A 27,197-nucleotide genomic window follows, 5' to 3' on the forward strand; every position below is an offset into this window, starting at 1 on the left:
GTCAGCAGGTGATTAATCCTGCCAGGACTGGGTCCTTTCCTTCAAGGCATCAGGTTCCCTTCTGGACCTAAATGTGTCTAGAAATGTTTTTCAGGAGCTAGAGCCTGGAATGGGGGCCTCAGGACTCTGCCTGGTGCCCTAGCCTACTGTGGGTGAGTTGGTATCCAAGTTGCAAGAAAAGGCCCTCTTTACTCTCCCCACTCCTCTCCTCAAACAGAAGGAAGGAACCTCTTCTGGAGCTGCGAGCTGTGCTGCCTTGGGCTGGGAAGGGGTGATGCAAAGACTCTCTTGGCTGCTCTGGCTGGTGTCTCACTAGGTCGCATGCCCCCCAAGTCCACTGGCTTCAAGTCACATGGCATCAGTACTTTCTTAGGAATTGCTGTCCTTGTGGCCTAGACTACCTTTCAAGTTTATTTAGGACCCCAAAGTACTTTAGCCTGAAGTGGTGGGGCTTGCTGGAACTCAGGTTCTGACCACTGGGATGGGCAATTCTCCTCTGGCTAGGGTTGGTCTAAATGCTCCCTCTGTGGGTTCTGGCTGAATTCTGCCCTGTGTTGCTTTCTGCTGTGGCAGGACAGTACTGAGTTCCAACATAAAGTCCTGCAATCACTGCACTCTTTCTCCTCCAAGCACACACATTTTCTCTCTGCTGCTGCCAGGCTATGGGGGAGGGGTGATGTCAATGATTCAAGACAGTCTTTATTACCTTCTTCAGTGTCCCTTTCCTTGATATGATGTTAAAACCAGGCACTGTGAAGGAATGTGTATTTTTGAATCCATTCTCATGTTGAATCAATCCACAGAAAGATACACAAATCTAACATCATTTCTGTTCAAACAAACAAAAAAATTCAGTTAGTTGTTGTGCATTTGTGATGTCAAACATCAACGAGACACTTGAATATAATGTTTGTGAATTTGTTTTCACTCTTGAAAGCCTTCTGGGTAGAAGAGAGATAAATGAGTTTCATTTTATGAGGCCCAGAGGTATAGAATAAAGACCAATGACTTGAATTCTCAGGAGAACCGATTTAAGAGAGTTGAAGCCCCTCTCTGTTTCATTCCAAAATGGCAAGAGATGTATGTTGAAAGCAAGAATAAAGGGTTGTGGTTGGGCTCAAGAGGCGTCATCTGTTTAAATTATGGCAATAGGGCGTATTGTCCTCAAATTCCTCACCCCAGGTCAAAGTGTTAGGGAGAGAGGCCTGGTCTACTAATGCGTACATGGTTCCCAAAGGTATTCCCCTATCTAACATCAGGGCCTTGGTTAACAACTCATTTCTTATATAAGGGGCAGAAACTTCTTAACTCCGCTTCCAAACTTCCTAAGAGAGCAGTGTGGGGAAATGATGATTCCTTGTTTTAATTTATACTGCCTATTTCCCTTCCACCTACACAGGAAAGGCAGGAGAGTGAACTTCCAGTAGAACTGGCACTTCCTTCTTACATAGTAGGATGAAGTAATTATCTTTGTCATATTATAAGACTCTAACTGATATCAGAGTTGACTATATGCCTTGGATATCTCTTATGCATCACTGCAAATCTCAACCTTGCCTGTCTCTTTTTCCTCCTTTTGTTGAGGCAAGCAGCTTCATGCAGTTTCAACCCGACAGTACCTCATCTCAGACGCCCTCTGAATGCTGCTCACCTGCTCTGGGGCTTCTGAGCTGATACCTTTGTGTAGATTCCTTAGAAACACAGTTGGTGCCCACATATGCTTGGCAGATTAGATTATGACTTTCAATCTTCATTCCTTCCCTGTAATAGAATTATGCATTGAAACTCATTGTCAAGTGTTTTTATTTTTAGTACCTCCCAGTGGAAGAGATGGAGATTTTATCTCTGCCTCCTTGACTTTGGGTTTGGCTATATGACTTTGGCCAATGGAATATGAGTACATGGGATGCAGGCAGAAGCTATAAATGTCTGTGTTGTTTGACTTGGTCTCATGTTTCTGCCATTCACCATGAGAAAGCATGGACCAGGAAGTTTCTGGTCCGAAGAGAAGATACATGTGGAGTAGAATTGAACCCAACTCACTCACAGACTGGAGTGGAGCATGGCAAGCTGACCTACAGACCCAGGAGTGAAAAATTGACATTTGTTTTGTAAGCTTATAAAATTTGGGGTTATTTGTTATGTAGTATTGTGGCAGTAATAGGTGGTGATATGGTTTGGATCTGTGTCCCTGCCCAAATCTCATGTCAAATTGTAATCCCCAGTGTTGGAGGAGAGGCTTGGTGGAAGGTGATTGGATCACGGGAGCTGATTTCCCCCTTGCTGTTCTTGTGATAATGAGTGAGTTCTCACAAGATCTGGCTGTGTAAAAGTGTGTAGCACCTCCCCCTTCATTCTCTTCCTTCTACTCTGGCCACCTAAGATGTGCCTGCTTCATCTTCACCTTTTACCATTATTGAAAGTTTCCTGAGGCCTCCCCAGCCATGTTACCTGTATATCTTGCAGAATCATGAGTCAATGAACCCTCTTTTCTTTACAAATTACCCAGTCTCAGGTATTTCTGTATAGCAGTGTGAGAATAGACTAATACAGTTGGGTAACATATATGTGCAACCTAGAAATGTGGGGTGTCAATGTCCTGTGGGGTAAACTCTGAATCAATGAGAATTGGGACACAATGGTTAAATGCTTCCCCCTCTCTACTCTCAGATTTCATAGTGTCCCATATAGTCCTGTAGGGTTGAACAACGAGTCACATATAGTGGTGACTAATTGAATAACTCACGCTTGACTTGGCTTTCCCTTCATCCAGGTTTTGTGTCACCTTGCAATGACTACTGCCTCCTGGATTCACTCCCTAATAAAGTATTCATATAGACATCTTTGTTTCCCACTTTTCTTTCTGAGGAACCCAAGCTAAGACACTCTATGTTTGCTTCTAATTTTCATTAATTACAAGTTTATATACATTGTTTGGATACTGGAGGTTCCAAAGTGTTCACCACCCCAACCTCCTACACTTTTGCCAGCAATTAGACAGTCACATTCTTTAGATCTTCTTTGAACAAGCCTAGGGGGCTTCAGGGAATGTGTAGGAGGGCTAATGAGAAGATGTTGACCTGACTTGAGACTAAATTTTATTTTACCTTCCTATCTATCTGAATCCAAAGCCTCCTCTGTCAGTCATCAACAGAGCCCTTGCTATCGCCTACCCTGAACCTCTTTCTTCTTAGACAGATAGCAATCCCAGCAATAAGGATGTACTCTGTAACTTTTGGATAATTTTCCAAAGATGGAATGGACTAACTAGGGAAGCAAGGAGTTCCTCATCACTAAAGAGGAGTTAAGGAAGCTAGGTGATAATTTGTGAACTATGTAGGAATTAAGTAAGTAAATAAAAATCATAGCTATCATTTATTTAGTGCTAGGCACAATGTTAAATATCTTAAATATACTAACTCAAGTCCTCACAATAACCCTCCACACTATTTTCTTCAGTTTTTCAGCTGAGGGAATTGAGACTCTGGGAGGTTAAGTAACTTGTTTAAGGTCTGTGACTAGGAAATGACAAGGCCAACCCAGTTTGTCCTGCTTCTAAGCCTATTCTCTTCTTGCAAGTACACATGACATTTTAACTATGGGCTAGGGGATTAAATCAACTTGACCTTAAGATCTCTTCTATTTCAGAGACTCTACAAGTCTACTAACTTCTGCATCAAAGCACAGTAGCAAAAGGAGATGATATAACACTGTATGAGGTTTCCTTCCCACCTGTTTTTCTTCATTTAAAATTGAAAAGATTAACACATATAACTTTTTAAACAAATAAGTGAGTATAGTGGTTTTCACACTCAAATCAAACCCAAGGTTGTTTTCTGATTCCAGACAGGTTTTTGCAGAATGTAGTCATTTATAAATTAGGTGAGGTTTGTGCTTGACTGTTCTGGCTGGAGTGGAGAAAATGAGCCATGAAGGTCTGTGGGAGTGTGGTGGTCGTGCTGGGGGAGGTATAGGTGATGTTTACAAGGAAAACTACCACAGTCAGAGATATCCTACACCTGGGTGACCCCTGGGTGTTTGGGAAGGATTATAAGTACTAAATATAATATAAATGGAAAAATAGGGGCAAGGGAGTTGGGTTTGGCCTAAGAGCTTATGATCTGACTCAGAGAGACCTGAAAACATTCGAGAGAAGGGGAGGAAGGTGTGTGCTTTGGGAGGATATGAGTGCACGCACGTAGGACAGTACATCTGTCACTTTGAGAGTGTACTGGAACATTTTCATACCCTAAATAAGGACGTGAGTGTTACTTGGGCTTTTCTAAGGCCTAAAATATGCTAAGTGAAAACACCGACTATGTGCTTTTTCTTCTTTTTATTTTGACCTCTGAAATTTTTATTGGCCTCCTGTTCCCCAAAGGGGACCCTGCTTCTGTTGGCTTAATGTCTCAGAACTTTGGTGTCATTGGTCTCAGCCACCACTTTGCCATCCACTATCGGGCAGGTGGGAGTCCTTTGGATGGTTTGCATGGAGTTGCTGCTGTCCAGGGCATCACCAAAATTGAAGTCCTCACCATCTTCCAGCAGGCGGCGGTAGGTGGAGATCTCAGCCTCCAGCTTGACCTTGATGTTCGGCAGGGCCTGATACTCCTGGGCCTGGCTCTGTCCCTCTGCCCAGGTCTGTGCCAGCTCTGACTCCAGGTGCAGCAGGATCCCATTGAGTTGTTCCATCTGCAGGGTGTAGCAGGCCTCCACCCCCCCTTTAGGCTGTTCTCCAAGCTGGCCTCCAGATTTTTCATCCAGTCCAGGTCGATCTCCAAGGACTGGACTGTACATCTCAGCTCTGTGAGCATCATCGCAGCAGCTCCAACCTCAGCGGACTGCGTGGTGACCACTGTGGTGCTCTCCTCAATCTGCTGAGACCAGTACTTATCTAGCCCCTCTCAGTTCTTCTGAGTCAGCTCGTTGTATTGGGCCTGGATGTCTGCCATGATCTTGGCAAGGTCCTGAGATTTTGGGGGCATCTACCTCCACAGTCAACAGAGCTGGCAATCTGGGCTTGTAGGCCTTTTACTTCCTCTTCGTGGTTCTTCTTCAGGAAGAGCAGCTCCTCCTTGAGAGCCTCGATCTCTGTCTCCAGCTGCAGCTGAGTGACACTGGTGTCATCAATGACCTTGTGGAGCCCATGGATGTCGTTCTCCACAGACTGGCACGTGGCCGGCTCTGTCTCATACTTGACTCTAAAGTCATCAGCAGCACGATGGGCATTGTCGATCTGCAGAATGATGCAGGCATTGTCCACAGTACTTGTAAAGATCTGAGTCAGGTCCTCAATGGTCTTGAAGTAGTGGCCCCAGTCTCTGACCTGGGGTGCCTTCTCCAGGTGCTCCCAGATTTTGCTGTCCAGCTTCCAGTTTTCCATCTCCAGGCTCCTCACTCTGTCCAGATAGGAGGCCAGGCGGTCATTCAGGCTTTGCATGGTCTCCTGCTCGTTCTGGATGCCTCCCATTCCTGCCAGATCCCCAGCCATCCCTGTGGCCACGCCCCTGGACCCCAAGCCACCCTGGAAGCTGGTGGAGCAGGACATACAGATCCGGGAACCAGAGCCCCCAGCGCCTGCATAGACCCTGGCCACACTTCTGACCAGTGGGCGCGGTAGCTGGGCGCCTGGACAGAACCAAGTTGGTGGGGAAACAAGTGGTGAAGCGCATACTGTCCCGGCACGGGGTAGAGTGAGAGGACAGATCAGGCTTGGCTGAAGGCTCTGTTGTTGGTTGTTCTGAGGTGGGGTTTTGCTCTTATGGTTCAGTTCCCTTATCTGTGAAATTAGAACAATATTTTCTACCTCAGAGTGCTGTCATAAAGACCAACAGAGAAAGCAGAGTTCACTTAATGGTTCTGGCATGTGAAATTAAAAATTCCACAATAATGTTCTCAAGGACAAAAGGTTTAATCTCTAGTGTGTATGTGTGTGTGTGTGTGTAGCCACATCAAGCATAATATCGTTAGACTACTAGACTTTGATGAGTCAAGAAACATAATTTTTAGGTCAAGCTATTGAATTCAAGGAGATATTTTCATAGTGTGAGTCTTAAACAAAAACAACTATAAAAAGGAAAAGGCTTATGAATAATAGAGAGGAGAAATTCAGGTCACACTATGCCCAGAAGCCATACTTTTTTCTATCTCAAGTAAGGAGATCTCTAAACATATATTCTTCATAGATACAGAAAACATTTCTTTCTTTCTTTTTCTTTTTCTTTCAAGACAGTCTCACTCTGTTGCCCAGGCTGGAGTGCAGTGGCACAATCCCGGCTCACTGCAACCTCTGCCTCCCAGGTTCAAGCAATTCTTGTGCCTCAGCCTCTCCAGTAGCTGGGATCACAGGCATACACCACCATGCTCAGCTAATTTTTGTATTTTTAGTGAAGACAGGGTTTCACCATGTTTGCCAGGCTGGTGTTAAACTTCTGGCCTCTTGTGATCTGCCTGCCTCACCCTCCCTAAGTACTGGGATTACAGGTGCAAACCACTGTGCCCAGACACAAAACATTTCTTGTAGTGATTATAGGAGACATTTGCAGATAATGTTCCAGAACATATTTCTCCATAGGAGCTTTGCATTTCTTGATATTTCAGAATTTGCATGGATCTATGTAGTAATGAGTTAGGAGCGCAGTGAGCTACACCAATAGATGTGTAGTTAATGAAGCATGTGGTTGAAATAGAAAGTGTAATTTAAAATGGAATTACTAGCACCAGAGGAATTTGAATGCTTTGTTGTTGGTCTGTTGCTGTTAGGCCTGATTCAAGAATCAAGATATCACCAGGTGTGGTGGCTCAAGGCTGTACTCCCAGCACTTTGAAAGGCCAAGGCGGGTGGATCCCTTGAGTCCAGGAGTTTGAGACCAGCATGGGCAACATGGTGAAACCCTGTCTCTACAAAAAATACAAAAATTGCCTGGTGCATGTCTGTAGTTCCAGCTACTTGGAAGGCTGAGGCAGGAGTATCATGTGAGCCCGGGAGGCGGAGATTGGAGTGAGCTAGTGAGCTGAGATTGCACCCTTGTACCCTAGCCTGGGCAACAGTGTGAGACTCTCTCTCAAAAAGAAAAAAAAACCCAAAACCAAAAACCTGTCATTGACAAGAATGTGATCTGAAGATCATGAGAGAAGACTATAGCTGGGACTAGAATTCTAAGAATTTCATTAACACTTTATTCTTAAAGATTTCATTCAGATGAGAATAAAATACAGCTCTACTTTAGTAACAAATTCCTCACATAGAAATTGACCCAATAGTCTGATAGACAGGTTTTTTTTTTTGGTTGTTGTTGTTGTGGATAAACATAGCAATTAACCCTTCTGGTCTTAAAGCTTGAAATTTACATTTGTTTTATCTGAGTTCCTAACTTAGGAAACAACCCTCAGGACTCTGAAAAAGTATCAAATAACTGAAACTTACCAGATTATCCATCCAGACAATGAGGTGTCAGACCCCTCACTTGTCATAATTGCTTCCTTACCTCTCAGTAGTTCCTGTTTTCCCACACAAAGTTACATTTCTTCCCTGCCAAGTAAACCCCTAATTTCAGTTGGTCAAGGAAATGGATTTGAGACTGCTCTTCCACCTTCTCAGCTGCAGCACCTGATTAAAGCCTTCTTCCCGGGCAGCAATTGGCTTTCTGTGCAGCAAGCAGTAGGACACAGACCAAACCCTTGGAGTTTTGGTAATAGCATCACAAGAAGTTTGGTAGGTTGTCCATGACTGGTACAGGAGCTGAATCACATGATCAAAGCCCAGGCTTTTTCTGTCTTCAGATGCCACCATTTTAGGGTTTGGCTATTGTCCTCAAACTTGCAAGGCATCTGCTTCATTTCAGGAATCATATCTATGTGACATTCGGGAAGAACGGTAAAGGGTCAAAAGCCTTCACGAGTTTTTCTTTTTTTCTTCTCAAAAGTGTTATTATTATTATTTTTTGGCAAAATATACCATCCATAAAAAGAGTTCAAACAATGTATAATATGTGTGCACATATATATATGTGGTTCAAAGTATGATAATGTAATGAAAACCTGTATACACCTGTCCTAGAATAAGAAATAGAAAATATTTATTTTCTATTGCATGGAAGATTGCCTACATGGGAAGTTCCTTGCATCCCTCCTCTATTCCATCTCCCTCTCCTTATCAGAGATAAACATTGGTTTGTGTTTTTATCATTTTCTTGCTTTTCTTTAATTTTAACATAGATGTATGCATTTTTAAGCAATATGTTTTTTAGTTTTGCATGTTTTGACCTTTATGTATAATCATATTCTATGTTTTCTTCAGCAGCTTGCTTTTTTGCTCAGTATTATATTTGAGATAGTTATCCATACTGATGCTATTCATTTCCACTCTTACAGTTTTTCCATTGTTTCAATATATCCTTCCAATTTTAGTTGTTTTTTTGTTGTTGTTGTTGTTGTTGTTGTTGGTTTTTTTTTTCTATTTTAAGGAATCAGGCTATTATATGTCTCCTTGTGCATGAGTGGGAGATTTTCTTTAAAGGATATATATCTACGAGTGGAATTGCTGCATTTCAGGTAGTGTTAAATTTCAACTTTTCTAGATAAAGGCAAATCGTTTTCCAGTTATTGTGTCAATCCTCTTTACCATTAGCAATGTTTAGGATTATCTGAAACTGTAAAACTCGTAGAAGAACACATAAAAGAACAGCCTGTTGACATCGGTCTTGGTGTTGATTTCTTGGACATGACTCCAAAAGCATAGGCAACAAAAGCAAAAATAGACAAGTGGGACTACATCAGGCTAACAATCTTCACAGTAAAGGAAACAACAGAATGAAAAGGTAACAAAAAGAATGAGAGAAAATATTTTTAAACCATATATATCTGCCAAGGAGTTAATTTCCAAGATATATAAGAAACTCCTTTTTTTTTTTTTTTTTTTTTTTGAGATGGAGTCTCGCTCTTTCGCCCAGGCTGGACTGCAGTGGCACGATCTCCACTCACTGCAAGCTCTGCCTCCCAGGTTCACGCCATTCTCCTGCCTCAGCCTCCCAAGTAGCTGGGACTACAGGCATCTGCCACCACGCCTGGCTAATTTTTTTGTATTTTTAGTAGAGACGGGGTTTTGCCGTGTTAGCCAGGATGGTCTTGATCTCCTGACCTCGTGATCCACCTGCCTTGGGCTCCCAAAGTGCTGAGATTACAGGCTTGAGCTGCCGTGCCTGGCCAGAAACTGTTACAACTCAATAACAACAACAAGAAATAGGCAAAAGATTTGAGCAGACATTTCTTTAAAGAAGACATGCAAATTGCCAACAAATATATGAAAAGATGCTTAACATAATTAATGAATTATGAGGGAAATACAGATCAAAACTACAATGAGATATCACTTCATACCTGTAAGAATGGTTATTATAAAAAAATTGTTGATGGGAATATCAAATGGTGTAGCCACTATAGAAAACAGTATGGAGAATCCTTCAGACATTAAAAATAGAACCATATGATCCAGCAATCCTACTTCTGGGTTTACATCCAAAATAATTGAAATCAAGATCTTGAAGCAATCATAGCACTCCCACTTTCATTGCAGTTTTTTTTCCCACCATAACCAAGATACAGAAACAGCACAAATACCCATGAACAGATGAATGGATGAAGGAAATGTGGTATGTACATACAATAGAATACAATTCAGCCTTAAAAAGAAGAAGGAAATCCTGTCATTTGTGACATGGTTCAACCTGGAGGACGTACGCTAAGTGAAATAAACCAGTCACAGAAGGACAAATCCTGCGTGATTCTAGCTGTATAAGGTATTTGTAATAGTCAAACTCATAGAAGCAAAGAATACAATAGTGGTTTAGGGACTAAGGCATGGGAGAAGTGGGGAGCTGTTGTCAAAGTGTATAAAGTTTTAGTTATGCTAGACAAGTAAGTTCTAGAGATCTGCACAATATTGTGCCTATCGTTAACAATACAGTCTTGTGCACTTAAAAATTGGTTAAGAGGGCCTGGCGTGGTGGCTCACGCCTGTAATCCCAGCACTTTGGGAGGCCGAGGTGGGCAGATCATGAGGTCAGGAGATCGAGACCATCCTGGCTAATATGGTGAAAACCCGTCTCTACTAAAAATACAAAAAATTAGCTGGGCGTGGTTGCGGGTGCCTGTAGTCCCAGCTACTTGGGAGGCCGAGGCAGGAGAATGGCATGAACCCAGGAGGCAGAGCTTGCAGTGAGCCGAGGTTGCACCACTGTACTCCAGCCTGGGCAACAGAGAGACTCCATCTCAAAAAACAAACAAACAAAAAACAATTGGTTAAGAGGATAGATCTCAAGTGTTTGTACTGCTAAAACCAAACCAAAACAAAACAAAATGAATAAACAAAACAAGAAAACAGAGGCACAAGAAAACTTTGGGCAGTATTGGATATGTCTATTATCTTAATTGTGATGATATCACAGGTGTTTGTATTTGTTCAAACCCATCAACTTGCCTACATTAAATATGTCTAGTTCTTTGTATATCAATTATACCTGAATATAGTTGTTAAAAGTTTCCTTTTCCTCACATCATTGCCAACATGACTCATTTAATTTTTATTAGTCTGATGGGTATAAAAGAGTATCTCTCCCAATGCCTTGGGAGGCCAAGACTGGCGGATCACCTGAGGTTAGGAGTTTGAGACCAGCCTGGCCAACATGGCAAAACCCTGTCTCTACTAAAAGTACAAAAATTAGCTGGGCGTGGTGGCAGGCACCTGTAATCCCAGCTACTCAGGAGGCTGAGGCAGGAGAATTGCTTAAACCCGAGAGGCGAAGGTTGTGGTGAGCTGAGATCGTGCCACTGCACTCCAGCCTGGGCGACAAGAGTGAGACTCCATCTCAAAAAAAAAAAAAAAAAAAAAAATGGTATCTCCATGTGTTTTACTTCATATTTTTCAGGTTACAAATGAGGTTGAGTACATTTTATGTTTTTTGGCTATTTATGTTTTCTCTTGTGTAAAATTGCAGTATAAGCCTTCTATCCATTTTTTTCTGTGTTTTTTTTCCTCCCTATTTCTCCTTTACTTTAAGGAGTTCTTCTTATTTTCTGAATTCTGGTTCTTTGTTATTTATGTTACAAGCGCATATTTCCATTTTGTGACTTATCTTTACATGACCTTTATGATGTCTTCTTGGCTGAGATAAAATTGATAATTTCTGCTCAAAGTGTTTTCCTTTTAAGTTTGTGTGTTTGGGTTCCATTTTAAAAAATCTCTTACCTGAGATCATAAACATATTTTCTCTAAAGGTTTTTAAGTTTGCCTTTCACATATAAGTCCACAATGTATTTGAAATTGATTTTTTTGAAGATAGTATGAAGTTGGGATACGCTTCTATTTTTTCAATGTAGATCTTCATTTGTTCCATCATTTTACTGATGTGTAATGCCACCCACATGTGGATGTGGGTCTATTTATGGACTCTATTTTGTTTCAGTTAACTCTATTTTGTTGACCTAAAATTGACTTCCCCTAATAACTATGGCTCTATAATAAATCTTGCTTTCTGATGGTCCTCTTCAGGAGTACCTTGGCTATTTGTTTTATGTAAATTTTAGAGTTAACTTACCAAGTTCTATGAAAAATCTTGTTGGTATTAGGATTGGAATTTCATTAACTTTAAAGGTCAGTTTGGGGAGAAAGTATTTATATACTTACATATATTTATACATTGAATTTTCACATCTAAATACATAGCATACCTCTGCATATATTTAGTGTTCTAAAACTATACCACTTTAAAAAGAATTAAAATAAGGTATCTAGGAATAAATTCAGAAAATATATGCAATAACTTCAAGAAGAAAGTTTAAAAAACCTTATTGAAGATACATTTCTTAATATTTTGTTTATGTTGTGCAGTAACACAACTGACATTTATATATTGATTTTATCCAACATTCTTGTCAAACCCTCTTTTTAATTATGATAGTTTTTCTGTGTATTCTTTTGGATTTTTTTTTGGTAGATGTGCTTTTCCAGTGAAGTATGTTCACTTCGGGTCCTATTTGCTAAGTATTTTTTTTAAATACTGAGTTTGATTTCACGTGTATATTTTTGTCTCCTTACCATTTCCATGTCTGACCACCACTACTACGATGTCCTATCATAACATTCCATACATACTTAAAACCAAGCAAAGGGTGGAGTTCCATCTTTAAAAACTAAACAGGCATTTTGGACAACACATTCTTGGCAGTGGAACTTGGACAACATTTATTAAACATGGTAGGGAAAGTTCTTACTCTGCATTATAAAAAGGACAGCCAGATATCATCTGTTACAGAAATGAAATAAGACAGAAAATTTTTAACAAATTGTTTAAACTATTTTCTTAAAAAGACTTCCTCTATTGCCAGAGATCTTGAATAGCCTCCCGCTCAGTCATCTGGAAGCAATTCTTCACATAATTGATGAACTTGGCTTCCACTTTGGGAAGAGAACCACTTTTTTCTATACTTGCTTGCATTTTTGCTTTAATGTCTTCTACAGAACTAGGTCCTTTTGGTGTTTTAGGAGTTTTTTCTTGTTTTTTGAAGGATTCTTATCCTTTTGATCTTGGTGTTGATGATGGTTTTGAGTCTTTTCCATTCTGATTTGACTTTTGTGCATCTTTGGCTAGAGTATCTTATACAGATTTCTTTACTGGTGCTTTTCTTCAGCTTCCTCATCATCAAACTCATCATTATCACCATTTTCATCATCATCATCATCGTCATCTTCATCAGCAGGAAGTTTTACTTTTTTCTGTGGAAACTTGCTACCACCTCCAGAGGCAGACAGCTTTCCAGATATCCTTAAGAGTTTCACATCCTCCTCCTTTTCATCTTCTGACTCTGCATCTTCCTCCACAGCTACTAAGCACTATCTACTAATATGCACTGGCCCTGAACCACACTTCAACTGTAAGACCACTGGTGGTGTGATTTCAAAGCCCCCAAGGGAAGCCGTTGGCTGTACAGACATTTTCAAAGTTGCCAGTGTTACTTTAATTAGACTGCTTTTGTAATTCATTGCCTCTGCTTCAACAATGTGCAATTCATCCTTTGCACCAGCCCCTAAACTGACTGTTCTTAAAGATAACTGTAAAAAAATAAAAAAAAATTAAAAAAAAGATAACTGGCGCTCATTTTCATCATTATCCACCTTAAAGTGATCATATTTGTCGGCCTTTAGTTCACAACCGAAAAGATAGTTCTGGGGCCTCAGGAGGCTCATGTCCATGTCCATCAAATCTTCCATTGGGTGGCAGCACGCACTTAGGTGGGAAAAAAGGCAGATGGAGATAAACAACCGCTGCTCAGGAGAACAGCCATGCAGGACGGAATCACACCAGTTTGCTAAGCATTTTTTAAAAATAACAAATGAATATTGGACTAAAACAAGTATTTTTTCATCTTTTTACTTTAAAAGCTAATCGTACGGCTTTTCTAATTTTAATCTATTAACATGGTTGTGATGGCCATGCAAACACGTTAATCAGACATCCTGATGCAGGGAACACAATTGCCTGATGACCCTAGCTGCTATCCTACTGGATAGCACTGTGTTCACACTGAGGCCAAACTTCCTGTGTGCTGCTTCCAGCCATTGGCTAACCTGGGTGAAAGTACTAATGCAGCACTACTTCCACAAGACACAGGACTCCCTCGTGGGCAACTTTGGCTTGCGAACTCCACGTTGGCATGTTTAATGTGCTATTATTTATTGTCAGGTATATATTTAAGTTTGTTTATTCTTATGCGCCGAATAGCACCACTGGACTTTTGTTGGAAGTCTCAATCTCCTAAAATAAACAATTTATGTGTTTTCTCTTTTAAAAAGCAGATAAATTGATGATTCAATCCTCCAGGATACAGAGGATAAAATGAGAAGAACCCTATCTCTGAAATAATTGATCAGCAATGAATATATAGTTGCTGTGAAAGTTAAGCCAACATCGGGGGAAAAAGTAATTATACCCATTTTACAGGCCATTGAATAGTCAATGAGGCCAATATTGGGTTTGTCCTATATATGAAAACTCATTTCACAATGTTTTTTGGGGTTTTCTCATGACCAGAGAGTCCAAAAGGATAGGTGATACAAAGTGAATGGGCATTTCTTAAAATGAAATCTTGAGAATGTGTTGAAAATGATTACAGTGAGGAAGAAGTGGAAAGAACTAACAGAGACAGTGAAGTGGTAGAGGAGCTTGCTGGCGAGCTCAGAGTTTAAAAGGACACACCCAAGCAATGGAAGATGAGAAAGCAGCCAAATGTCACGGGGTCATCAGTTCTTATATTTTTTTCTCATGGTGTTTTCTCTTTTTCCATTACCCCTGTTTGAGAAAGACAGCGACCCTAAGCTTCCTTGTCTCAGAAGAGATTTGTAGTGTTGTAAAATATCTAAGACTTTCTAGCTTTTGTTTCCAAGAATTTGAGGCTTTAGGAGTCCTTAAGCAAAAAGAAAGACAGCTTTCTTGGGTAGGGGCAGAGTGTCTAGGGAGCACAGGGCTTTCCCAGGTTAGAAAGAGATTGTTCTTAGGATGGTCGGAGGAAGAGTGGTCTGTAGGGTCCTTGAGTCGAGGTCACCTGTGCACTGCAATCTGGCTGTGCTTGTTCAAAGCCATATCCCATGATTTTCTAGCACAGAGTTTACCACTAGGCAAAAGCTTATAAATATTTTTTAAATGTGTGAGCGTCTGAAACCTGGAATGCAATGACTCGTGAGGAATTCTAAGGATAACACAAAGAACTTTTGAAGAGCTTCCTAACAGGAGAAAAAGGAAGGAGAGCCTACTATTTGGCTAGGTTGGTATATTAGATGACACTAAAAAGAGACAGTCCCTCAATTCTGATTTTATTTCCCTGTTTTTTAGAACTGGGGCATGTGAAATAAACTAACCTCTCAACTGAGGCATGTGAAGTAAACATGGCTAAGAGGATTCCTTAAGCGTGCTGGTTCTTCTTCATCTCTACCCTTCTCTGTGTCACATAGGCTCTCTTGCTAATTGCCTTCTTGTTGGGTTTGGCCAGTGGGAAGCACTGGTGGACAGTTCAGAGCTGGGTGAGAGAGAGGCTGGGGTGTTTCTTCCCAGCACCTTCCTGGCTTTGGTGTCTCATTCCTTCACACCAATGGACCCTCCTCTATTCCAGTTTCAGTTTGCAGACAGTTCTAGCAACAACACTTCCTTCTCTTGCTCTTTGGGCTTAAGGAGTTGTGCTGGCTGTTCTTTGCTCTTCTGAATCCACTCACCCCGATCCTCCACCTTGCTCTGTCCCCAGGTGGCTCTCCTGTATGGACTTCACTAAAAGCCTCCCTTTCCTCTGGCATTGGCCAAGGCCAATAAGAGGCATCAGCAGGATTTCAGAGTGAGGAGGGTGAGATTGGGGCATTCATTCCCCTGTCCTCATATACCTCTGACACCCCCTCCCCAACAATGCTGGGTTGGCTGTGGGCAATGGGCCTCTACGAAAGGCCACACAGTGCTGCTCTCAGGGCTGTCTTAGACTACAATCTCTGTGGATTCTAACAATGGTTTCCTCCACTTATTCATTCAGACCCAGGGCTATTCACTTCCCCTGTCCTTACTAGCCCCAAGATATTGAACCATCACTTCTTGTATATCTTAAACACTGCCCACAGCTTTGTAAGTGGTCCCTTCCCTCAATTACCTAGTTTAAGTGGGTCATCTAGTTCTTTCTGCCACCCTGACTCATTCAGAGTCTTAACCAGCTTTCCATTATCTCTGGGTGCTGCACCATCCCTGTCTGTTTCCTTAACTCTGCCCACATCCCTCTAAGTTGTCCTTCTATTAAAGTCTCTTCACGTTATCCCTCTGGGGGGTGAGGAGGGGATTCCATGTCCTGCGGGGACCCTGACCGATGCACTAAATGAGGACATGATTAGATATTTACTTGCTGCATTGAGGGAATTTATATTCTCAACAACAGACAGATTATAACTCATAGAACTGAAGTCACTTGTATTATTAGCACTCTCAAATCATTATTAATAATTTCTTAAAAGCTGTAGAGGCCAGGAAACATGATAGGAAACTAGAGATGAGCAGCTTGGTACATGAAGTCCCCCCAAAGGAGATAAAAGTGGCTTCCAGCAAATTCATATCTATGAAAACATAGGTTCCTAGTAAAATGCCAGAACAAATTCTTAGCGGATATTTTATGATTACTTAGAAAGAGAAGTAGTCATCACCAAGAGGTCAGCATAGTTATTCATTAAGAGAGGAGTAAATAAACATTTTACATCTTTCATAAGACCTTCAGTCTAAAGAGATAAGAGAATTGTCAGCCCATAATATACATTGATTTCAAGTAAAATTTGATGAAATATCTCATGATATTTTAGAGAAGAAATGGATACTGACTACGACACATTTAGATGGATCAAGTCATAGTTTGAATACTTGCATCCAAAGAGAACTAGTTGATTAGTTTCAACCTGGAAATAAATCTCCTGGGGTCTTCTCTATGGCTTTGTTTTCAGCCTTATTTAAAAATTTTTGGCTGGGCGCAGTGGCGGGCGCCTATAATCCCAGCACTTTGGGAGGCCGAGGCGGGTGGATCACGAGGTAAGGAGATTGAGACCATCCTGGCTAACACGGTGAAACCCCGTCTCTACTAAAAATACAAAAAATTAGCCGGGTACGGTGGCTGGCGCCTGTATTCCCAGCTACTCGGGAGGCTGAGGCAGGAGAATGGCATGAACTCGGGAGGCGGAGCCTGTAGTGAGCCGAGATCGCGCCACTGCACTCCAGCCTGAGTAACAGAGCGAGATTCGTCTCAAAAACAAAAACAAAAACATTTTATTGGACACTGATATGAATGAGCACACAGAATGCACCTTTGTTATTCACAAATTTGACAAACTGTGGGGAAGCAGATAATATTCTAGGTTATAAAATCATGATTTGAAATTACCTCAACCAGTTGGAATTTTAGACTTAAAAATGAAAAAATACACTAGAGAGAAGAATAAGGATTGGAAGGGGGGAAACAAAGTGTCATCATTCACAGATAACATGACTGCATATGTAAAAAGTCTAAAAGAATCTACAGACAAATTATATTGCTATATGAATTTGGCAAGGTCTCTGGATACAAGACATATATACAAAAATCATTGTATTTTTATATACCAGCAACAAACAAATAGAAAATAAAATGTCATTTGCAACAGCAAAAAAACTATTAACTACCTAGATATACATGTAACAAAAGACACATGCAAGACTCTTACCCTAAACATTACAAAACATTATTGGGAGAAATTAAAAGAACGCCTAAACAAGCAGAGGAAGAGACCAGACTAATGGATTGGAAGACTCAGTATTATAAAAAAGTGAGTTCTGGCCAGGTGCTGTGTTTCAAGCCTATAATCCCAGCACTTTGGGAGGCCAAGGCGGATGGATCACCTGAGGTCAGGAGTTCAAGACCAGCCTGGCCAACATGGCGAAACCCCGTCTCTACTAAAAAATACACAGATTAGCCGGGCGTGATGGCGGGTGCCTGTAATCCCAGCTACTCAGGAGGCCGAGGCAGGGAGAACTGCTTGAACCTAGGAGGCGGAAGTTGCAGCAAGCCGAGATCATGCCACTGCACTCCAGCCTGGGTGACACAGTGAGCGAGACTTCATCTCGGGGGGCAGGGGGCAGGGGGCAGGGCGGGGAGGGGAAGAAGTAAGTTCTACATAAATAAATATATAGATTCAACAAAATTCCGGTCAAAACACCACAGATTATTTTGCAGAGATTGCCCAGGTAGTTCAAAATAAGTGTGTAAATACAAAGAAACTAGAATAGTAAAAGCATTTTAGAAGCAGAACAAAATTAAAGGATATACGTCATCAGATATATCAAGGCTGATTAAAACATGTAGTATTGGCAAAGGAAAGGCAAAATGACCAAAAGAAACAGAATAGAAAGTCTAGAAACAGAATCCACACATGCATGTTGCCTGACTTATGATAAAAAAAGAAAAACAAAAAGTCCTTCAATGCATCCTTCAACAGAAATGATGGTCTTGACAGTAAAAGGTGTTGGGTCAGCTGGATATCCAAACGAAAAAAGTTTATTTTGATTTCTGCCTCATACTATGCCCCAAAATTTTACTCCAGGTGAGTTGTCAATCTAGATTTTAAAAGTAAAACAATAAAGTTTTTAAAAGGAAATGTAGTAGAACGATTCCATGATTCTGGAGTAGGCAAGGATAGCTTAAACAGGACATAAAATGTGCTAACTATAAAGAAAAAAATTGGTTAATTAGACTATATTAAAATTAAGAAATTTTGTTTTATCAAATATACCATTAAGAGAATGAAGAGGCAGTATAATTACATAATGGAGTATTTCTAACAACAAAAATAAACCAACAATAGCCATACAAGACATTGTGGATGAAACTTACAAATGTAATACTGGGCAAGAGAGTACACACAGTATGATTCCGTGTATATAAAACACAAAAACACAGAAATAATCTGTGCTGCTAGAAGGCAGGGGAGTGGTTACTGTTGGGCAGACAGTAGCTGTCAGAGGGTGTGAAGGGGCTTCTAAGGTTTGGTAATTTTTTTTTAGTTACACATATGCATTCAGTGGGTGTGTGAAAATTTATTGAATTAATTCACTTATGCTATGGCACTTTTCTGTAGGTATGTAATTCATGAGTAAAAAATTTAAAAGTTAATAAAAATAAATACAAAGTTTTGAATTAAAGTGCAAAAGTACAAAAATTAAAGTGCACAAGTAGCAGCCTGGTGTGTCTGGAGTTGGTTCCTTCTGGTGGGTTCATGGTCCCACTGACTTCAAGAATGAAGCCACGGACCTTCGTGGTGTTACAGCTCTTAAAGGTGGCAGGGACACAAAAAGTGAGCAGCAGCAAGATTTATTGTGAAGAGTAAAAAACAAAGGATCCACAGCATGGAAGAGGACCCGAGCGGGCTGCCACTGCTGGCTGGAGTGGCCAGCTTTTATTCCCTTATTTGTCCCCACCCATGTCCTGCCAATTGGTCCATTTTACAGAGTGCTGATTGGTGCATTTTACGAACCTCTAGCTAGCTACAGAGCACTGATTGGTGCATTTTTACAGAGCACTGATTGGTGCATTTTACTAAGACAGAAAAGTTCTCCAAGTCCCCACTCAACACAGGAAGTCCAGCTGGCTTCACCTCTCACTGAGGAGTCAGGTTAACTAATGTTAGACACCACAACAAACAGACTGAAATTTCAGTATTTTAAAGAGTAAACATTTATTTCTCATTGATGCAAAGCTGATGGGAAGCCTACCTTCACGTGGAATGTGTCCTCCAAGGTATCTGCAGCAGGGGAAGAGAGGAATGGAAGACACACACTGGCTTTTAAGTGCCTTGGCCCAGGAGTAACACTTTATTTCTGCTCCTGAAACTATAAACATGGCCCCAACCAAACTGTGAGGGAGGCTGGGAAGTGCAGGAAAGCAAATGGGATATTTGGTGAACACTGACTGTGCCACACGTAGCTTGATGGCAGTTGGCTTGAAAAATACTGCAGTGTTTTTAGTTAACTACAAATGTAGCTTGTGCCACCTGTGTATGTGTAATGTGGTTGCTAAGCATAAGGCAACTTTGGAAAGCACTGAAAAAAAAAAAATATGGTGCTCAGGAAAAAAACAACAACAAAAGAAGGAAGTAGTTTTCCAGTTTTATTCCATCAGGATCAGGTCACATTTGAAAAATTGTGTTCATTTCTGGATATCATCTTTTAAAAGTGACATTGACAGGCTAGTGCATGTCCAGAGAATGGTAACTACAAAGATATATCAGCCATGGCAGGCTAGGATATATTGCAGTGACAAATAAACACTCAAGCCTTTTTTTTTTCTTTTTTAAGACAAGGTCTTGCTCTTTCACCAGGCTGGAGTGCAGTGGCATGATCATGGCTCACTGCAGCCTTGACCTCCTGGGCCCAACCTATCCTCCCACCTCAGCCTCCCAAGTAGCTGGGACTACAACAGAGCCACCACACCCAGCTAATTTTTAAATTTTCTGTAGAGATGGGGGTCTTGCTATGTTGCCCAGGCTGGTCTCAAATGCCTGGACTCAAGGAGTCCTCCCACCTTAGCCTCTCAAAAGTGCTGGGATTACAGGTGTGGGCCACTGCACCTGGACCAACCCTCAAGTCTTAATGGCTTAATACAACACTCATGCCACAGTCTGACAGGTGCGTGAGAAGTAGCCTTCTATGTGCTGACGCAGGGATTCAAGCTTCTTCCATCTCACAGATTCCATGCCTCTTATGTGTCCTGAGAATTTTCCACTGGATCCTCTGCACTAAGCAAGTCAGTGAGTGAAAGAGATCAAGGAAGATCTCATAAGACACATGGCCTGGCATAGAAGTAGCACACATACGTTTAATCTTGCTTTATTGGCCGAAACCCAGTCACATGCCCCAACCTAATGGCTAGGGTATTCTTGTATGCCCAAGAAGACGAAATGGATTGGGGAGCATCTAGCTAGCTCTGTCACAGATGGTGAGAGATTCAAAGTCATGTGGGACACAGCTGAAGGAACTAAATAAAGTCAAACTGGAAAAAAGTGATACCTGTTCTCAAATATATGAAAGGAGGCACACAATAGCTCCCTCAAATATTTAAAGTGCTATTGTGTGGAATAAGGAATATATTTATTCTGGATAGCTTCTGAAGGCAGAACTAGGAAGAAAGAGTGAGACAAAAGAGACAAAGTTTTATCTGTTTAGTATAAGAAAGAACTTGCTATCAATAGAGCTGTTCATCTCTGAGCAGATTACTCTGTGAGTACTAATAAATACTATTTTATTAAGCGCTTACTATGTGCTAAATTCTTAAATCAGTTAGTTATAATAACTACTCTTGAAATAGTACTACTAATATCCATACTTTGCAGATGAAGAAACTGTTCTTAGAGAAATTGTGTAACTTGCCCAATGGCACACATAGTAAGAGGCAGGACAAGGATTTGAATCCTGGTTTTTTTGAACCCAAAGTGTGTGCACTTAAACCCTAGGCCATACTGCCCTTAAGGAATTTTGTTATTAGGTGGTGTGGATAATAACAGTTCAGCAGGGGTATTTCAAAGAGGATTTCTTCATTGTGTTTGGGTTGGACTGAAATGGAAGCTGTCTCATGATAGGTATGTATAAAGAAACTTCTGGGTACTCACTTCAGCAGCACATACATTAACATTGGAATGATACAGAGAAGATTAGCATGGTCTCTGTGCAAGGATGACACTCAAATTCCTGAAGCATTCCATATTTTTACCACCTGAATTTTGTAAAAATAAAATAAATAAAATAATTTAAAAAGAAACTTCTGGGGACATTGAGAGGCTCGGTTAAGTAACTAGTGCTTTGGTATTGGGTGCTGAGGGAAGCACAGGACTCACACAGGGAAGCAAAGTTAAGCAAAATTCATTGCTGTTCCAACTAAAACTTCACCATAAGTATGTGGTTGCCAAAAGTGATTAATAAACAGTAGGAGGTTTGGGGGTGAAAATGACTCATGGGGCTACGTCCTATGCATGAGGGTTTGGCTACCACCAAAGCAAATCTTGATGCAGCCACTGCCAGGAATATTGCTGGGCTTCAGTTGGATGCTCAACATCTCCCCCTACAGGAGTCAGAGATGCAAATCCTCTACTTGTGTTGGCTGTAGTCATTTGTTTAGTTCACACTCAGTCACATAGAAGGAGGCGCTGGCAGCCTTAGTGATTTTGTCAGGTAGCCATGGAGACGCTATGGTGCTTCAGAAATTCATGGTCTACAAAGGGCGAGTGGATTCTGAAAGCATTGGAAGCGCATCATAATTCCCTGTCTCTGGCTTGCATTTGTAAAAGCAGATGAGCAAAACAAACATAATCGGACCCAAGTATCCAAACTGATGAAGAGACTCATTGGACAGAAGACAGTACTACTAGTTCTGCATCCTACAACAAGCAAGTTCTTATCTGGACTCAAGTGGCTATTCAGGAATTGCTGCATGCCAAGAATACAACACTGCAAGAAAATGCTCTCTAGTTTGTAAAAATTTATACCCTGTCTAAAGTGGTTCAGAAGTCACTGCCTATGCCATTTAAATGTGAAACAAAACAGAGTTCACCCCAAAGGAGAAGAAAGAGTAAATATATTTGGAGCACAGAATTGAACAGATTGCCACACTTAGGCAAGAAAATTGCTACAAGATTTCCAGTAGCTAAAGCTGTAAGAGAAACACATTTATATATTTTTCATTTTCTGACAACAGGAAGCAAATAAATCCATCAGCAGATAGATTTTTTTTTCTCCTTGCAAATAAATGAAATCACCAATGAATGGTATGGGTTCTTGTATAAAATACAGAGATTTATGGAGTGAACAGAATCTTAACTTCAGTATAAAAGATACTGAAATGAACCCTCAGATGGCTCTTGAATTAGACATCCATAAAGAAAGAGAGCATAACTTTAAGTAACAATGAGGTCATTTTTTGTAGCAGGCTCTGTTGACATTGTGCAGAAATTCTTTTTCCAGGGTTTAAGTTAATAGAGGGATAGAACTGTGAAGCTGTATATCAGGGATTCTCAAGCTTTAGTGAATGACTTTGGGAGCTTGATAAAAAGGTGGATCCTTAGGCCCCTTTCCCAGAGCTTTGGAATCTGTAGGCCTGGAGAAGGGCCTAGAAATAGGCATTTTTAACTCTCACCCCACCAAGTGTTTGAGATGGAGTTGGGCTGTAGATCCGATTTTGAGAAACACAGATGGGATGACATAAGTGGACTTTGAGCAGGTGTTAGGCCAAGATCTGTTTGCAATGGGAGGGAAACTAGCTAGAGGCATTTCACAGCCTCTGTCGAGCTGAGGCTCATTTGGAAGAAGGGCTCAAGGTCTAATGTGGGCCAGGAACTACACTAGATGCTTGCATACACTGACTCATGTAAAGAACCAAGGAGCCACAGGCAGCATTTCTCTTCACAACACATTAGATTTGATGTCTATTTAAATTATCTGCCATGAATTGCTTAGAGCAAAAACCTTACTATAACATTCTAGTTACAGAATTATGTGAGCATTGTGTTATGCCCAGAGTCCCAGGAATGTTAAGTGTATCCCTAGATGGCGCCATTTTTTCTATTGCTCACAGTTATGAAACATAGTTTAAAACTTGTGTCCCCATGAAAGGAATTTGTGCTTTGAAGTTCTTCCTACATCTGAGGAATCTAAACATGCCAGTGGTCATCATAAAGTAACTCTGTGGGCCTGAGGGGTATGTGGGGGTGCATGAGTGATGGGCAGGGAAGCTGCGGACAGGATTAGAGAGCTCCTTCCATTTTTCCCATTGCTGGTCACCACAGGTCGTGCCTGGTTTGAAAACAGAAACAAAACAAACAAGCAAAAACCCACCTGGCTTTTTGGGTTAAAGAATGGTAAACTTTGGGGCCCGGTGTGGTGGCTCATGCCTGTAATCCCAGCACTTTGGGAGGCTGAAGTGGGCGGATCACGAAGTCAGGAGATCGAGACCATCCTGGCTAACACGGTGAAACCCCGTCTGTACTAAAAATACAAAAAGTTAGCCGGGCGTGGTGGCGGGGACCTGAAGTCCCAGCTACTCCAGAGGCTGAGGCAGGAGAAGCGCTTGAACACGGGAGGAGGAGCTTGCAGTGAGCCGAGATTGCGCCACTGCACTCCGGCCTGGGCGACAGAGCGAGACTCCATCTCAAAAAAAAAAAAAAAAAAAAGGCTGGGCGCGGTGGCTCACGCCTGTAATCCCAGCACTTTGGGAGGCCGAGGTGGGCGGATCACGAGGTCAGGAGATCGAGACCATCCTGGCTGACACAGTGAAACCCCGTCTCTACTAAAAATACAAAAAAAAAATTAGCCGGGCGAGGTGGCGGGCGCCTATAGTCCCAACTACGCGGGAGGCTGAGGCAGGAGAATGGCGTGAACCCTGGGGGGCGGAGCTTGCAGTGAGCCGAGATCGCGCCACTGCACTCCAGCCTGGGCGACAGCGAGACTCCGTTTCAAAAAAAAAAAAAAAAAGAAAGGCTAACTTTTTGGGTTTGGTGTTGGTGCACATCTCTAGTCATGATAGGATGCAGGTCAGAGGGCAGGGGTAAGAGGGAAAAACACATGATTGCTTCTAAGAGTCTAAACCAAGGACACATTCCACCAATGGTGGTGCACCATGAAGCCTTTGAAGGTCCATATAAGACATTTCGAAGCCATGAATCTTGTTTGTTTATTAAAAAAATTTTTTGTTATACCGGAGCATAGAGATCTATCTTGGGGCAAAGTTTCAGAAAATAAGTAAAAGTCCAGTTTTCTAGATTCAGAACAATCAAAGGCTAGACAATGGCAATCAATAATAATGCTCCCCTCCATACCAATTTGAAAAGTTAAAAATTTTATCAGACATTCAGATGTCTTCACATTATGAAACAATTGGAACATTTTTTCTCCTTCATTAAATGGCCGATTTGACAGCTGTTGCAACTCAACACTCTTATTTTGATTATTTGTTATTCAACATTTGGCCCTGATAGTCTTATCAATTCTAAAGTGCTAAGACTATATTTAAATCAACTGAAATATTTTGGTTATGTTTTATTTACGGGACTTTTCTCTGCTTGTCTTTTAACCTCCTTTAATAGCAGGCAGCCAAATTATTAGCTCATCTATTTTGGCAGAATAAAACAATTCATGGTTTAAAGAGTTTGGAAAAGGTAAAACTTCAGAGAAATATAACAATGTCCAGCTTACAATGCTGTTTGTGTACTTTCTATAGGATGTGTAGCTTCATCCTGTAGGAGGATTTCCTCCATTTGAATCCCCAAGGCCTCTGACTGATTTCCCTCTTCCTTTGGTGCTGTTTGTGTTTAAAAAATAATACCTAAGGGAAAGATAACCATCGTTCTGTTGCTTTGTGGACACATGCATTCTCATACAATTTCTGTTCCCTCTTCCTTCAGTGATGAGATGAAGAATTGAGCGTAAGCACATCAAAATTGCACAGTAAGTGGTCAGGAGTCTTTCAAATAGCACTAAAAGAGGCTGAATTGCCAGTGAGGAAGGCGCAGCTGGAAGCTGCCAGATATTGCATCATCTGGCCTTCCTCTGCTGAACAAAGAAAATTATTTTGTGAAGTATGTACAGATGCTCTTATTTCAAGTGACATAATGCATTTGTTTCAATGGAGGTTTTCAATCTGCAACTTTGAAATTTTTCTGCATATGGAAAACCCCATGACAATTCGTTGTACCCTTGGGTACATCTGAAAGAAAACTGCTGGATCTTAAAGCCAAACCAGCAATTTGGACAAACTTGGAGGATTATTTTTCTGGGATGTTTCCATTTAATATTACAACACAGAGGTTCTGCATTTATGTCAAAAGGGAAGAACTAGAAAAAGGCTTTCTGTAGGCCATGAAACTAGTTATGCTTTGCGATTGTAAATCTGTATTGACCACTATAATTCAAGTGTTTAAATTGCATATTCTTAGAAACTGTGAATTTTTCAGAAAAGCAAGCATCAATATAAGCTTCTAAAATCAAAGCTAATTTAGTCATTTATTTATGACTACCAGGTTGAAGCTTCCTTTGAAAATCCTATTTCATACAGAGCAACAAAAACATGACAAAATCTAAATATTTTCACGTTTATTCTAAAGATTGGTGAAAAGTATATTGCTGGATATTTTATCACCATGAATTAATTGCTTGAGAAATAACCTCCAGGTTTAATAAAAGAAAAGAGGAGGTTCTTCACGAGCCAGTTAAAATCATGTATATGCTGCATAACCCACTTCTGTCAGGTAGCAAGGTTGCTTATGGAAAGAAGAGCCACAGAAATTGTTTAAGCAGGCCAAGGAATTGAAAAAGTGGAAAAGGAGAAGGTTGTCTGAACTGAAGTCACTAGTACCTTTCTAACTCAGAATCTTGGAGGAATTTCTCTGCATATCTCTTGTCCTTTACTTGACAGACCAAAATAAACTGAGATACCAGAAGAGTTTGTTCAGATTTTTTAGTTTAGTTTCAGTTCCCCAGTTTTCAGAACTGAAGGCCAACAATATTCCCTCCACACAATGATTCGCCTCTCTACCCCTTCATGTCTCTTTAACTTCATTGCCTACTATAGTAAGTACACGTTGCCCTGGAGTCAGGTGGACTTAAGTAATCAACCAGAATATATTTATGACTTACTCTTCAAATGTCCTGTGGTAGGTACTGTGGGGGTCATATGGAAGTACCTGGATTTTTACATTCCTCAATAGGATCCTTTTGCTTTAGCATAGCCAGTTCACTTGCTGTCCGTGCCCAAGACTTAAATCCCTCCCTCTGGAAACTGCTTACGCTTTCTACCTGCAATACCTTCCCCACACCACTCTGGCAGTTCCTAGCCTTCAAGTATAGCTCAAAATTAACTTCTTTCACTCACCCCACTTTGATTTTCCTGTGTCACCTCTGAAATTACGTATGAAAACTCCTACTTTTTGTAAGAGTCCCTATGAACTCCTTGAACGTGGAGATCACAATTTATTCATGCTTGTGTGCCTTGTGCCAAGAATAGCCCAGGAAGAAGGTCCATAGAATCATAGATACATATCTTCATTTATTTTCAGTGAAAGGATTGGTCTGAAAAACTGGCCCGCCATTATTGGAAAGAGAAAAGCATTAATCTCTTTGAAGAACATCATGTTGCACATTGACCAAAGGGTTGAAAAAAAAAAAAAAAAGAACACCATGTGCCCTGATTTCCTTATCACTTTTCCACATAATAGTGTTTTGCTTGAGGAGAAGCCTCTAAGATTGGTTATTTTTTACAAGTTTGTTTTCTGTTGATCCCAACATGCAAATATATCTGTATCTATGGATTTGTTCACTCTTTGACGTAATCCTCTAAACTCTTTGGGAGTTTTCTGCCCTCTGATTAGGAAGCCTTTATTTAAAATATCAATTTTTTTGAATGTACTTAGTGGAATTATGTAGTACAATTTTAGACTAACTTGTAACAACACAAAATGCCAAACCTTAAAATATAATCTTTTAATCTTAAATTTAGGGTCTAGACTTTCTTTGTTTCCTTCCTCATTTTCCCTTCCCATGGCTGGTTGGATGACTTGACCATTTACATTATATACATATAATATATATAATGTATATATATTATATATAAATGTATAT

General features: G+C 40.8%; 1 non-coding gene and 2 pseudogenes across 1 annotated transcript; 1 reads left to right on the forward strand and 2 right to left on the reverse strand.

Moving 5' to 3' along the window:
• Positions 1 to 4,401: 4,401 nt before the first annotated feature.
• LOC105738648 lies at positions 4,402 to 12,103 on the reverse strand (annotated as a pseudogene).
• A 271-nt stretch (positions 12,104 to 12,374) lies between these two features.
• On the reverse strand, positions 12,375 to 13,267 carry LOC100606479 (annotated as a pseudogene).
• Positions 13,268 to 21,194: 7,927 nt separating this feature from the next.
• On the forward strand, positions 21,195 to 21,301 carry LOC115832744. The gene has a single exon (XR_004028242.1). It is a non-coding gene; the product is annotated as a U6 spliceosomal RNA (small nuclear RNA).
• Positions 21,302 to 27,197: the final 5,896 nt, after the last annotated feature.

This window comes from Nomascus leucogenys, chromosome 22a, assembly GCF_006542625.1.
Source record: "Nomascus leucogenys isolate Asia chromosome 22a, Asia_NLE_v1, whole genome shotgun sequence".
In the NCBI taxonomy this organism is placed as follows: Eukaryota; Metazoa; Chordata; class Mammalia; order Primates; family Hylobatidae; genus Nomascus; species Nomascus leucogenys.